The sequence below is a fragment of the Aotus nancymaae genome, unplaced genomic scaffold, assembly GCF_030222135.1.
Source record: "Aotus nancymaae isolate 86718 unplaced genomic scaffold, 86718_ANA_hifiasm-v0.15.2.pri h1tg000020l, whole genome shotgun sequence".
In the NCBI taxonomy this organism is placed as follows: domain Eukaryota; kingdom Metazoa; phylum Chordata; class Mammalia; order Primates; family Aotidae; genus Aotus; species Aotus nancymaae.
Window position 1 is genome coordinate 63,069,172 of NW_026988432.1, and position 13,956 is coordinate 63,083,127.

Here is a 13,956-nt window from a genome sequence, read left to right on the forward strand (position 1 = left end):
TCCTATTTTATCAAATGCAAAGTGACAATAAGAACAGATAATGTGTTTTATAAAACCGAATTGGAGATCAACTATATTTTTTCTTCTTTGTCCCCTGTGTGTGTGATTCACGGAGTTAATGCAATCTTATAATTTACTCTGTAGCATACAAGAAAGTTTCAGTTTATTCTATAAATGAAGTCCACACTTTGAAGAACATAATATGTACAACCTCGCATAGTGCGAGGTTTGAGATTGATGTTTAGAGATTATTCCTAATAAAGTGGGTATTTTCCAAGGTAAATGAAAAGATAATATTTGGAGAAATTAGACTGAATTTGTTGCGGCATCTTATTTTTGCTGCTGTTCTTAAAGTTTGAGTTCTGATGGTCTTCCAGAGGCAGAGCGTGTTTGGATTCTCTAGTAGCGTTTCATCTTCAAACATTTTACCCCTAGCATACCAATTTTTGTCTTAGTAAATATTGTTTCTACCCATAAGAGATGGAAGAAGTTGCTGAAATTCTTAAAGGAATCTAATTGTAAAGCTGACACAGAGCCATGCTCACTTTTTGTGACTAGGATTTGGTCAAATTCTGGTCTACACTAGCACATCTGTTCTTCAGTATTACATCAGTAGCTCTAAAATATACAGTTGATCTCTGCAATGATTTCATTTGTTCTAGATGTCTGCTTATCTCAAATACAACCATTTGCATGAAAGAACAAGGTAGCAGGTAATTAGGGAGAATGACTGTTGATAACATTATCACAGAGTAGAATATGTAATATATTGTTGGCCATGTGACTCTGAAGCTGTAATTACTTTCCTTAAATCTTTAATGATATTTACTTCTTTCTATTAAGTGTGATCTTCAGTCCTTATTGCAGTTTCTTCCAAAAGGTACGACATATCCAACAACTTTTATAGCAAACCCATTAATGATACGTCATTATCATCATGAGAGTAAACTATATTTGGATAAGTAGGGCCATTTAATATTGCTAAATCACACTAGGAGAAGGAAGTAAGTACAGCTCTGTACTGGGTGTCATAAGCAGGACAAATTTAATTACTAAGATTTTAAGAGTGCTTGCTGGCTAAGAAAGGGAAAGCATTGTCAAAATTCTCAAATCACTGAGTGGGATAGAGTTGGCAGTTGTCTCCCTGATACTAATTCACCGATGGCATAGAGCAGCTTTCCAGGACTAGTGATCAACTGTGCCCTCCAACATCCATAATTTGGTGGACTGTGATAAGGGTAAAGGAATGAGACTTAATGCTTCAGGGCATATGTAAACTGTTCTTCTGCAGAGGTAGGACAGGAATTTTTCTCCCTTCTTTCTGCAGGTCAGTTTCCCAAAGATCTTCATAAGTAATATTGTGAAATGAAGCCCTGGAGCTGGGAACCTTAATTCGCCAGCTAAGTTTCCCAAGTTCGCCGGCTAAGTTTCCCAAGCAGACTGTATGTCTGAGTGAATACGTGAATTGATCCAAGGGTAAGGAGGTCAGGGGGGTTGTGTAAGGGGACTAAAAGAAAGTAAATTGGCTGCGCGTGGTGGCTCACACCTGTAATCCCAGCACTTTGAGAGGGCAAGGCGGGTGGATCACCTGAGGTCAGAAGTTTGAGACCAGCCTGGCCAACATGGTGAAACCTCATCTCTACCAAAAATACAAAAACATTAGCCAAGCCCTATGGTGCACATCTGTAGTCCCAGCTACTTGGGAAGCTGAGCCACTAGAATCACTTGAACCCAGGAGGCAGAGGCTGCCGTGAGCTGAGATTGCACCACTGCACTCCAGCCTGGGTGACAGAGTGAGACTCTGTCTCAAAGGAATAAAAGAAAATAAATTTTTGGAAGAATTTTAAGAGATATGGAAAAAACCTAGATCTCTTAAGGCAAGTGATGAGTCAAAGACAATATGGGAAACATAATGTGAGAGAGTGAAGTTGAGTAGTGGCGCCTTTCCAAAAAGTGATAATGGAATCCTTAAGGATAAAAATGCCATTGGGGGTTATAATAGACTGGAAGGCACCGAAGTAGGAGAGGCAGTGATCTGGCAAAAGAACTAGAAGGAAATGAAGAGTTTAAAGGCAGGAAGAGGCAGCAAAAAGAGAAACGGGGAAAAGCATTGTCGAGCTTATAATGGTAAGAGCAATTGATTTTAGGATGACGAAATGAAAGCATCGGAATTATTAAAAGCAAATGCAGCACTTGTCAGCTTTTATGCAGATATTGATTCTAAGAGGATGAATAAACATCATTTAAAATTCATGTAGTGATGTACCAAATCCTGTAAAATGCTTGAAAAGAAAAGGTCAGTTGACACTCCCTTTTTATGAGCGTTATCTGATTATAAACTGACATTTGTGGAGATAAGTTTATATAGGCTTGGGTGCACTGAAAGTTTTTCATTATTTACTTTTTAGGGTGGGGAGGGTAGGTGTTTGTTTTATTTTGATTTTTGCCATTTAGAAGTATTAGAGTTAATTAGTAGTCAAAAGGAATTTTATAGATAGAAAAAACAAAGTAAAAGGAAGGAACTGGGAAGTAGGAAGATTGGAGATGGGACCACCAAGAAAAATGCATGTGAATATAAGAATAAATGCTGAATAGACATTGATTGTTGTTGGCATAGACCAACGAATGGCTTCCGGAATGGCTGTGAAAAATGACCTGAAAAAGAGATTGGATCTCAAATCTTAGGCAATTTGACTTGTGCCAGTGGCACAGGTTGTGCCTAATTAAGTAAGAGAACTGCATATTTTATTATTCAAAATGAGACAGTTTTGAGAGTGAACTTAACAATTATGTCTGGACAGAAGGTATAACCTGGGATTTTCTGAGCAAACCAGAACATGTGGTTGTCTTATGCCTGAGTCCAAATACCATAAAATATAGTATTCCATGTTTTCTAATGAGTATTGTTGCTGACCAGCACTTGAGCAATTTCTTTTATATCAATCAACACCAAAAATATAAGTTAAATCAATATGTAGGTGTCAAATATTTTGGTTCATATATAGAATCACATAAGAATCAGGGCAATTTGGTTATAAGTCACTGTTAATTTCACTGTCAGTCTCATCGGTATTGAAATAATCCACTCTGTTAGCTTTGGAAGAAGCAAATCTATGGGGAAGGGTAGGAGTCCTTAGAGCCAGACTGTTGGATTGGGATCCTGGTTCTTCTACTGACTGTGGGAACTTGGGTAGGTTTTTAGCCTCAGTAGCTCAGTTTCCTCCCTGTGGATAGTAGTAAGTATTAATCTCACAGATTTATTGTGAGAATTAAAAACATTAAGTAAAGACCTTAGAAAGATGACTGCAACGTAGATCTATGGAAGAACTAATTATTCTTTTATTATATTCTCAGGATGTAGTGTTCTTTTTTTGCCACAGTCCTTTGAATAATCATTTCCTTTCCTATTTCTCTTCAGTCTCTTCCTGCTCCGTCTCCATTACTTTAAGGTGTTAAAAATTCAAATTGAATAAGGAAAATAACTCTCACAGAAATAATGTATCAGAAAATATCCTTTCTACTTCAGCTTATGTTAGAAGAATAAGATACCACATAGAAGGAGATCTTCCAAACCTAATAAGTGTATAGGTTGATTTCTTAATATACACATTATTGATCATGATGATTTAATCAAAACTGAAGGATTAATTTAAATTGAAAAATGTTCTTTACTTGGTGTATTAGTCAGGGTTCTCTAGAAGGACAGAACTAATAGGATATATGTATATGTGAAAGGGAGTTTATTAAGGAGAATTGACTCACACAATCACAAGGTGAAGTACCATGAGGATTAAGGAAGCCAGTAGTGGCTTAGTCTGAGCCCAAAATCTCAAAAGTAGGGAAGCCCACAGTGCAGCCTTCAGTCTGTGGCCAAAGGCCGGGAGCCACTGGTGTAAGTCCAAGAGTCCAAAAGCCAAAGAACGTGGAGTCTAACGTTTGTAGGCAGGATGCATCCCACGTGGGAGAAAGACGAAGACCACAAGACTCTGCAAGTCCACTGCTCCCACCTTCTTCTGCCTGCTTTATTCTAGCTGAGCTGGCAGTTGATTGGATGGCACCCACCCACGTTGAGGGTGGGTCTGCCTCTCCCAGTCCACTGACTCAAATGTTAATTTTCTTTGGCAACACCCTCACAGGCACACCAGGAAAAATACTTTGCATCCTTCAATCCAATCAAGTTGACATTTGATATTAACCATCACACTGGGTCTTGACAATAAAAAGCATTACTTAAAAGATCAAGAAAATATCCTTTCTAACCCTTCGCAACAAATATCTGCTTAATAGTTATCACAAATGGTAAATAGCAGTGTTTTTTGGAAACATGGAAACTGGTTAGTGAAATAAGCCATTCTTTCACATGGTGAAGTTCAGAAAACAGGAGAAAACCCAATTACACATTCATAGAGATCTGTAGGAAAATGGGGGACAGGGCAGTGTTTTAAAAGAAGGGAAATAAATGAAATAAAGCAAAAGAAGCAAAATGTCTCTAGAAAGATGGGTCAAAGGCAGAGACAAATGAGAACAGAAGCTTGATCAACTTTACATATTGGGAGGGCTATATCTGAAGTAGGAATTATAGGAACATACTGACGATTAATATAACGCCAGGATTTTATGGTCATTATGATGTTACTTTCTTAGGGAAATAAAATCCATACAGATTTGGAAAAAGGAGCATTTGAAGTCATGGTCAATGTTCTGTCTTACCTATCCTACTGAATTAAGAATTAAGCAATGACAAGTATATATATGTTTCTAAAATTTTGTGATCTTCTCCCTATGTCCTCCTCTCCATCATTGCAAAGTTAATGAGAGCTGTGACATCAAAGACACAGAAACAGACCAAATATCCAATGTTCTCAGCAACTTTGGTAAGTTCTTTAAAAATTGGTGAAGCCAAGGGTCTTTCCAGCATCCAGTAGAATAAAGCATTGAACACAGAATTGGTTGTTCAAGCCACACAACGAGTATGGATCAAGCTCACACAGCACTGTCCCAGAAGATAAATGAGCTCTGCCCTTAGATTATCTGCCAAGTTGGAAGACTTATCATGGGTTCCCTGGGACTTGACCTCAGCATTCCTAAGTCAAGGTATAAACTTTTGACTCTGAGAGGCATTTTCCAAGTACCACTGAGTCCTTTTTTTGTGCTGTATTAAATAGTTATTTACTAAGTTTATTGGGGAAGGGTTTGGGAAACAAACTGATGCCTGAGGAATTCTTCTTTTGATGTATGTCGCTGCTTGGAGTTGTAGGTTTGCCAGCAATATTATTTAGGATAATCAGAGTGAGAAATTCCTGTGGTGGACATACTATACTAAAACCATCAGATAAGCAATGGATGAGGGGCTGGAGAACTTATTAAAAGCCATAAAGCATAACTAAAGATTAGTTTTGCTTTGGCTTAGGGCATAGATTCTGCTTTGGAGTCTGGTGCTTGCTTTTTTTTTTTTTTTTTTTTTGAGACAAAGTCTTACTTTGTTGCCCAGGCTGGAGTGCAGTGGCACAATCTTGGCTCACTGCAACCTCCGCCTCCTGAATTCGTGATTCTCCTCTCTCAGCCTCCCGAGTAGCTGGGATTACAGGCACATGCCACCACGCCTGGCTAATTTTTGTATTTTTAGTAGAGATGGGGTTTCACCATGTTAGCCAGGCTGGTCTCAAACTCCTGACCTCAGGTGATCCGCCCACCTCGGCCTCCCAAAGTACTGGGATTACAGATGTGAGCCACCACGTTCAGCTGATTGCTCGTCTTTTAACATTGCACCAGAAAGCCAGAAGGGAAAGGATGAACAATACAGATTGTCCAGTTTTACTCCTAGCTGGTTGGTCTAGTTAAACATTTGTAGGTAGACAGACCTGAAAATAAGGTTTTATGGTTTTTATGATTTTTTCTCTATCTATTCACTTATTATCTCGGATAAATGAGAACTATGGTCTTCAATTAGGGAAGATCAAAGGCAAATCAGGAAATAGTGATTTATTTATTGTATTTATTGTAAGAGTCAGGTAAGGACATAGTACTGCTTTAGATGTGTTCTGAAACAATATGGAACTTGTTGCTCTATTAAATAAATTTTTATTAATGAGCTTTAGAAGTCATACTTAATTCACATATGATACAGTAAAATTAAGTTTGAATAAAATGGTTGAAATCAATTTAATATATGTATGGAGTGGGCTTTTCGTTTTAGATGCTTACTGTTTTTGCTTATAGTCATCATTTCACCAATGATACCTTACACATAATTTGAAAGGAGGCAAATTCAGATATACTGGCAGATGGGGATTTAGTTCCTAATTTCAAATCCTTTTAGACACAGTTACTCAAATTTCAGAATGTTTTATTGAAGAGTTGGTAGGAAAATTTGGGAAAAAATGAGGCTTTTCAAAAAGCAAAGTTTAAAAATTAAAGTCTGCTTTTCAGGTAGAACAGTCTATTAATGATCAATAAAAGCCTATGTTTAGATATAGTTTGTGTTATTTTATATCTTTTCTGTAGTATACAAAGTTACAGGGACTTACCTTAATTTTGGTGATCCTCTAATTTGTTTTTAAATGCTACTAATTTATTCAGAATTATGATGCATAAAATATGATTGGTTTGTTTTCAAATGTATATTTAGAGCTTGAGCCCTGCACCTAATAGGTTTAAAATTTTTAAATATGCTGGATATGTTTATGGAACATTAGTATTAAATGAGTGAAGAAACTGAAATCTACAACACATCTATATGGAAATTACAATAGCAAAAAAAAAAAGTAAATAGTAGCTAAAATTGGAACACGTTCAGATTCCTATCTTATCTTGAAAAAATATGAAAGAATAACAGAGAAACTAGTCTCCTGTACCCAGCTGTGGCGTTCCCCTGCTAAAGAACAACCTGACTTTAAATTTCACCCACAAGTCGCCACTTCCCACTGTGTTTAGAAACTGGGGTCACAGGTGGTTGATTCCTTTTTCAGAAGGTAATTCATTTAGATTGGTATCAGAATCTTGTTTGGCTCAACCAGAAGGCTATGTTAATTGTTGGCTATTTTCTTGGAGAGGGACATCAAACCGTAATCAGGAATTGTAGGAGTTTAAGAGAAACATGTTATCAAAACATTTTCCAGTAGGAGTTCAAACAAAGAATTCAATGTGCTAAAATAATGAAGGGAATCTTCTCTCTCATGGAATTATATCCTAACTATGCCTGCCTATGTAAGTTCAAACACACACACAAACTACATGTTTTGGAGAACTGCAGTGAACAGATAGTTTTTTTTCTTTCAGAAACATTGGGTCACTTTAAAAGTTTGGTGACAGTAAATTTGCAAATATGATTATTTTCATTTTCCAAGTAAAAAAAGAAACCGTAAGTTTTTAATGCTGTGATTTAAAGCAAAATAAGTGTAATTTGTAAGAGAACTCTTCAAAGTCAAGATCCTCTTAGCCTAAAAATAAGACTACAATCCCCATCATACCAAGAATTCTTAGGTCCAGGTAAGAAACAAACTCAGAATTCAGCAAGTACACTGTGAAATTATACAGTATAGTATAATGAACATACAGTAAAATAATGAAATTTAAATGCATGACTTCTGTGAAATTATTTTAAAAGAATTTCTAAACTAGTAGAAAAGTTTATTTTTTGCTGACAGTTCTGTTTTTGTACAACACATTCACAACACTTTCTACAGAAGCTTTTAGTTCCTTAGCAATGTAAAAGATTTCTCACTAAGAAAATGGATTGCTTTGATAAAGTAAAAATTAGCATCGATATCAAATTTATTATTATCCAAAGCTTATCTCAATTGAGCTATTGCAATAGAGCTTTCCCTTTAAAACCTCCGTCACCATTACTATTACTTTACATTCTGATCTTTAATTCATATGAAGGGATTTGTTACAGTTAGTCTGGGTCAGTGACTCAATCTCTCCAAGAGGACGCAACACCGAAATGGGCCTTGTACTATCCTGGATTCATTTCATGTTACTGATTTTACCTGGGTGTAATTCAGAATACAAATGTAGAAGTTGTATATATCCATATCAGGGGTCCTTCAAATATGGGAAGATGAGATAGTGGGCTTATAACTTAGATCTCTGTATACAACAACCTTTTTTATTTTTCCAAGTTAAATATCAGTCTTTAAAATACACATAAACATACACAAAACAGCATATATATAGTATGATTTCATTTCTATAGCGTACATAATAAGCAACACTAATTGGTGGTATCAGAAATAAGGTTAGTAATGTCCTAGAGATGGGGGTGGGGTGAGGGCAGGGACTGGTAGTAAGTGCAAGGGACATGGGGCGAGCTTCTGAGTTACTATTCTTTTCTTGATTTCAATGATGTTTCATAGGTGTATTCTGAATGTGAAAACTCATCAGGTGATCTCCTTATGGTTCATTCTGTTTTCTGCATGTATATTATATTAAAATGTTTTTAAAGGCATGTGCATTAGTAAACACGGAATTTTGGTTCCTCAGCTTGGGTCTTGGATATTACCCAAATACAAGTTGGAGAAGCTGCTTATGTGCTCATGTATCTCACAGATGTTGGAGTCCAACCCACAGTATAAAATAAAGGAAACAGTATTGATGGAGGCAGGTATTGCCATTGCTTAACGTGCAGCATGAATCTGAGCTCCTGGGCCCTACGCTTGGACCATCAGCCACCCAGCCATATTATAATCTGTTAACAGATGTGGATGAGGACCAAGGATCAGAATCAGGAAGGGCCGGTGGTCAGTGAGGGAACTGGGAAGTAAAGCCAGCAAGCTAAGCATTCTTTATGATTGACTGACCTCTAAATATGTACCTCCACCCAGCCTCCTTCCTGAATAGTGGTTTTCAGCTTGGGCTCTGCAGTTAGGAAGAGTCAATTCCTCTTTTAGCTTTGCCATTCTGTAGCTTTGAGCCTTTGGCCAAGTTATGTTATCTCATTAAGGTTGAGCTTCCTCATTTGTAAGAAGACGTATGATAATACAGAGTTGTTGGCACCCTGTGGTATATAGGAAAGTTTAAGAAGGGTAGTTACTGTCAATAACCAGTGGTCTATGGGCAGTTCCACAGGTTTCTCAATTTCAAGGGGTCCAGTTTTTACTTTGTCATCTCTGCTCACCGTTATCTACCCATTTGCTGGTAGCCTAGGAATCATTCTCCTTTTCTCCTGCCCTCTACCAATCACCCCATTGATTAGCTTTCCTGTGTGTCAGTTTCTTTCATCTCCATGGCATGACTCAAGCTGTCAGCCTTTCTAGCTTGTCTTACTTCAAATGCCTTCCAGGTGCACATCCCGCTCCAAAAGTTTCTTATAATGCAGACAGTGATTTTTCTAAAATGCAGGTTCAGCCATGCCACACACACACACCCTGCTTAAAATTCTACAATGGTTTTCATTTCCCTCAGGGTAACCTGAACTGCTTAATATTTTATACCACCTTGTAAGGCCTTACATGGCCTGATTTGCCGCCACTTTCCTCTCTAGCTTCAAATCTTGTTCTCTTTTTCAGTCTATACTGCAAAAGGATGTAATTTCATTCAGTTTCTCCTTCAACATGCTACGCATCCTCTTTCAATTCATGCATGCTGTTCCTTCTGTTAGAATAGTCCACTGTGCCCCCCATTGTTATGAAATGAACTGTGTGTCCCCAGAATCCATATGTTGAAGTCTAATCCACAGTACCTCAGAATGTGACCGTATTTAGAGATAGGGCCTTTAAAGAGTTAATTAAGTGAAAATAGGGCCTAATCTGGTATCCCGTACTGGTGTCCTTACATGAAGAGGACATTGGGACAGAGGGAAGACTGGGTGAGAATGCAGGGAGAAGACAGCCATCTGTGCAGCAACGAGAGAGGCCTCAGGAGAAACCAGCACCGTCAGTACCTTGATCTTAGACTTTTTACTTCCAGAAATGTGAGGAAAAAAATCTGCTTAAGCCATCCAGTCTGTGACATTTTGGTATGGCAGCTCGAGCAGGTAATATACCCACAATGAATTCACTTCCCTGCTTCAGGACTGAGTGTAGAAATAATGTTTTCTAGGGTACCCTCTGGGTTAGGCCAGGTGTCCTCTGATTGGCATAACAACACCAAAACTATATTGACCATGCACCACGCCTTGAGTCATCCCATTTAATTTTCACAATAACTTTATGAGAGAGATGGTTGATTGTTTGTATGTTTTGAAACAGAGTCTTGCTCTGTCTCCCAGGCTGGAGTGTAGTGGTGTGATCTCGGCTCACTGCAACCTCTGCCTCAAGCGATTCTCCTGCTTCAGCCGACCAAGTAGCTGGGATTTCAGGCAGGTGCCACCACACCCACCTAATTTTTGTATTTTTAGTAAAGATGAGGTTTCACCACATTGGACAGGCTGGTCTCAAACTCCTGATCTCAATTGATCAGCCTGCCTTGGCTTCCCAAAGTCCTGGGATTACAGGCATGAGCCACCACTCCTAGCCAAGACAGATGATTTTATCATCCTAAATTTACCAATTAGAAACCTGGGGAAAAGAGGAATTGCCAGACATGCACAGGTGACCCAATCTCTTTCCGTAGTTCTTGTCTGTCAGGGAAGACTATTCCTGCACACTTTTTAGAGTTTGACTCCAGACTAGCCTTATTACTGTGTCATAGCAGTCGTCCTACTTTACTGCAGACACTTGTTTAATTTTCCTCTCTGCTAGTCTTGAAGCTCCAGGAACGCAAAGCCTACGTTGTAAGGTATATTGCCGAGTTAAAATGAGGAAACTGAGGCCAGTGTGAGAAATGAGAATCCAATTTATTCAGCTCCTGGGCAAGGTTCTGTGGTCCGGGAAGGGGCCAGAGAAGTCACGCTGGGCTTCTCAGGGTGTGGGATTTTATAGGGAGTGGAGGTAATTGATTGGTCTTTAGGGAAACAAAGAGCAGACAGTTTCATTGGTGAGGAGGATTGATTGATTATTAGGGAAACAAAGAGAAGACAGTTTCATTGGTGAGTTTTATTGGTGAGGGGGTTTGATTGATTACTAGGGAAACAAAGAGCAGAGAGTTTCATTGGTGAGGGGAAGTCAAGGTGCTGATGGGGCAAGCTGCCATTGGTTGCCAGGCGGGACTACTGGTGGGCTGACCGGCTGGGGAGGTCAATGTTAAGCTGCTGTTGGACAAATCTTTGGTGGGCTTTTTAAATTTTGAAGGGGTTGAGTGAGGAATGCAGGAGTGGGTGTGTGGAGCCTGCATAGAGAGAACAGATAGGAGTGGGTGTGGGGAGCCAGCATAGAGACGCCAGCACGGGGAGAGATAAGTGTGTCCATTTAACTCCTGGTGAGGCAGCCGGCCTTACATACGTCTGGATTTTTTTTCGCTGACCTGTCAGCCAGTGTCCAGTACACTGTGTGTCTCACAAATAACGTGCTGGGTGCTTCCACCTCCAGTGCCAAGACAAGTGAGCCACCAGGAGCAGTCTCGTCTGGCCCGTGGCTGGGGAAGGAGACACAGTGTTCTGAGCTTCTCCCTCTTCTCTTTCCACGGTTTTTGCAGTTCTCTTTATTTGGGGTTAGAAAAATAAAGTATTAAAGCGGAGAAATAATTATCAAGAATATGCTATATTCAATCTTTATTCGTACAATCTAGTTGGCTGTTTTCTTCTTTCAAACTAAAGAAAAACAGCTTTCTTTAGAAATTTGGAATATGGATGATAAAATCTAATTCCACACACTTTAAGTCGTCTATGGAAGGAGTCCTCATAGACATGAAAGAATGACATAGTAATTTCAGTGAAATGAAGGGCAAATAGTTCAATTATTGAGTTGCTTGGTATTAGAAAAAGGAACATGAATTGGTACCTTTTCTAGAATTTCACAGGCACTTCCTGCACTCCAGGGTCCATGGATACTGGTGTACAAGCCCACATCCAAAGAGATCAAAGGAAATATTAGCATATCAACACTGTTTATACCACCTGCGCATTAGTCGCTTTAGTAGCTCTCTTGATGATCAGATTGAAAAACCATAGTGTACTCAGGGTTTGGCATTATCGAGGTTTCAGGCATCCCCTACGGGTCTTGGAGCTTGTCCCCTGAGGAAAAGGAGGGACCACCCCCTGTCTTAAGGGAGACTTAAAATGTGAGAGTTCAGAGGAAGATGGCTCCTTCCTAGAATCAGGGAAGACATCAGCCAGAGACTAAGTTGGCCCTGACATTATTATAGTAACCCCTCTTCAGGAGCTGAAATCCTGCCAGCCTCCCTGCAGCAGCAGTCAGTTATCTGACTGATTGGATCTGACCTGTATGTTAGGCCAGTGAACTAGCTAAGAGAGATTCCAGTTTTAAGCCTGCCTTAGAATTCAAATCAATCAAAACTCTTGTAAGGTTATTCTGCGTCTTATTCCTATGATTAATCAATTGAAGCCTGAAAACAATGACTGGACTTTCTGCATGTTATACTCTGACCTTGGTGCTAAAAATGCTAATGTTAGAAATTGTGGGCCGTTGCTGTGGACCAGCCATTTTATTGCATTACTTTACAATGTGCTTAACCAAAAAGGCCGATACCAAATGACCAATACAATTTAAGTGTTTATCTCTAACAGAGGACTTAGAGTAGAAAAAAAAAAAGACTCAACAGTAACTATTGCTACAGACTTTAGCAGTCGGACACAAGATGTTACCAGCTAGTACTAGATTTGATTTGCTAAGGTTTTGCTGAGAATTTCCATGTCTATGTTTGTAACATTGTTGGTCTGTGGGTTTTTGGCAGTGTCTTTGTACGAATGGTTTTGGTATCATTATAATCCTGCCTTCTTACAATGAATTGAGAAGAGTTCCTTTTACCTCTGTTTTCTGTGCAAGTTTGGTATTACTTCCTTAATGTCAGTGAAGCCACCTGGCTTTGTGGAAAGGTTTTAAATTATGAATTCAGTTTCTTTAATAAATATGGATAGATCACATTTCTTCTTCTCTCAGTTCTAATAAATTATCTTTCAAGGCATCTGTCCATTTCATATAAGCAGTTGAATTTCTTGGCATAGGATTCTTCATAATAGTCCCTTATTTTCTGTTTGCAATCTATAGGATTTTTGGGCACAATCTTCTTTTTTTCCTTTCCAGCACTGCTAATTTTTGACTTTTCCCCTCTAGCTGTATATCTATTAATATTAATTTATTCATTTTACTTATCTTTTCCAAACTCTGCTTTTTTAAACATTTATTTTTTTCTATTGTTTGCCTGCTTACTGTTTGCCTGATTTTTGCTCTTGTCTTAATTATTTCTTTGCTTCTGTTTAATTTTGACTTAATTTAATCCTCTTCTTTTAATAGCTTCCCTAAGGTGGAAGCTTAGATAATTGATTTTTTATCTCTCTTCTATTTTAATGTAACCATTTATTGCTATAAAATTCCCTCTGAGGATTGCTTTAGCTGCGTCCCACATATATTGGTTTGTTGTGGTTTTCTTACTATTCAGTTCAAAATATTTTCTAATTTCTCTTGGGATTTCTTCTTTGACTTTTCAGGTTATTTAAAAGCGTGTTGCTTAATTTCCAATCTTTGGGGATTTTCTAGGTATTAAAATATCAATTTCTAATTTAATTCCACTGTGGTCAAAGAACATACTGTGCATATGAAGTAAGTCCTTTAAAATTTCTTGAGACTTGTTTTATGGTTTGGCATATGCTTTATCTTGGGAATGTTCCCTGTGAATCTAAAAAGAATGTGTAGTCCACTCTTTAGTATGAAAGTAGTCTATAAAGCTCCATTACGTTAATTTGGCTGATGCTATTGGTTGTTTTCTTTATTTTTCCTGATTTTCTGTCTACTTGTTCTATCCCTTACTGAGGGGAGAGTGTTGAAATCTCTTAACTATAATTGCGCGTGTGTCTCTCTTTTCAGTTCTGAAGGGTTTTTACTTCAAATATTTTGAAGCGCTGTGTTTCAGGGCATACCCTTTAGGGTTGTTAGGTTTTCTTTATGAATGCAGTCATTC

The 13,956-nt window shown here is 38.3% G+C and overlaps 1 protein-coding gene across 2 annotated transcripts in view; it reads left to right on the forward strand.

Moving 5' to 3' along the window:
- Nucleotides 1-13,956, forward strand: part of ARHGAP28 (Rho GTPase activating protein 28) — a 173,301-nt gene that overhangs the window by 15,057 nt on the left and 144,288 nt on the right. Inside the window, exon 1 of one of the 2 annotated variants that reach the window (XM_064379416.1) lies at nt 1,267-1,476. The exons of the other annotated variant lie outside the window; for it this stretch is intronic. The gene's annotated coding sequence lies outside the window, so the exon portion shown is untranslated. Of the gene's footprint in view, nt 1-1,266; nt 1,477-13,956 lie in introns of those variants that run through there. 2 annotated transcript variants of the gene reach the window in all.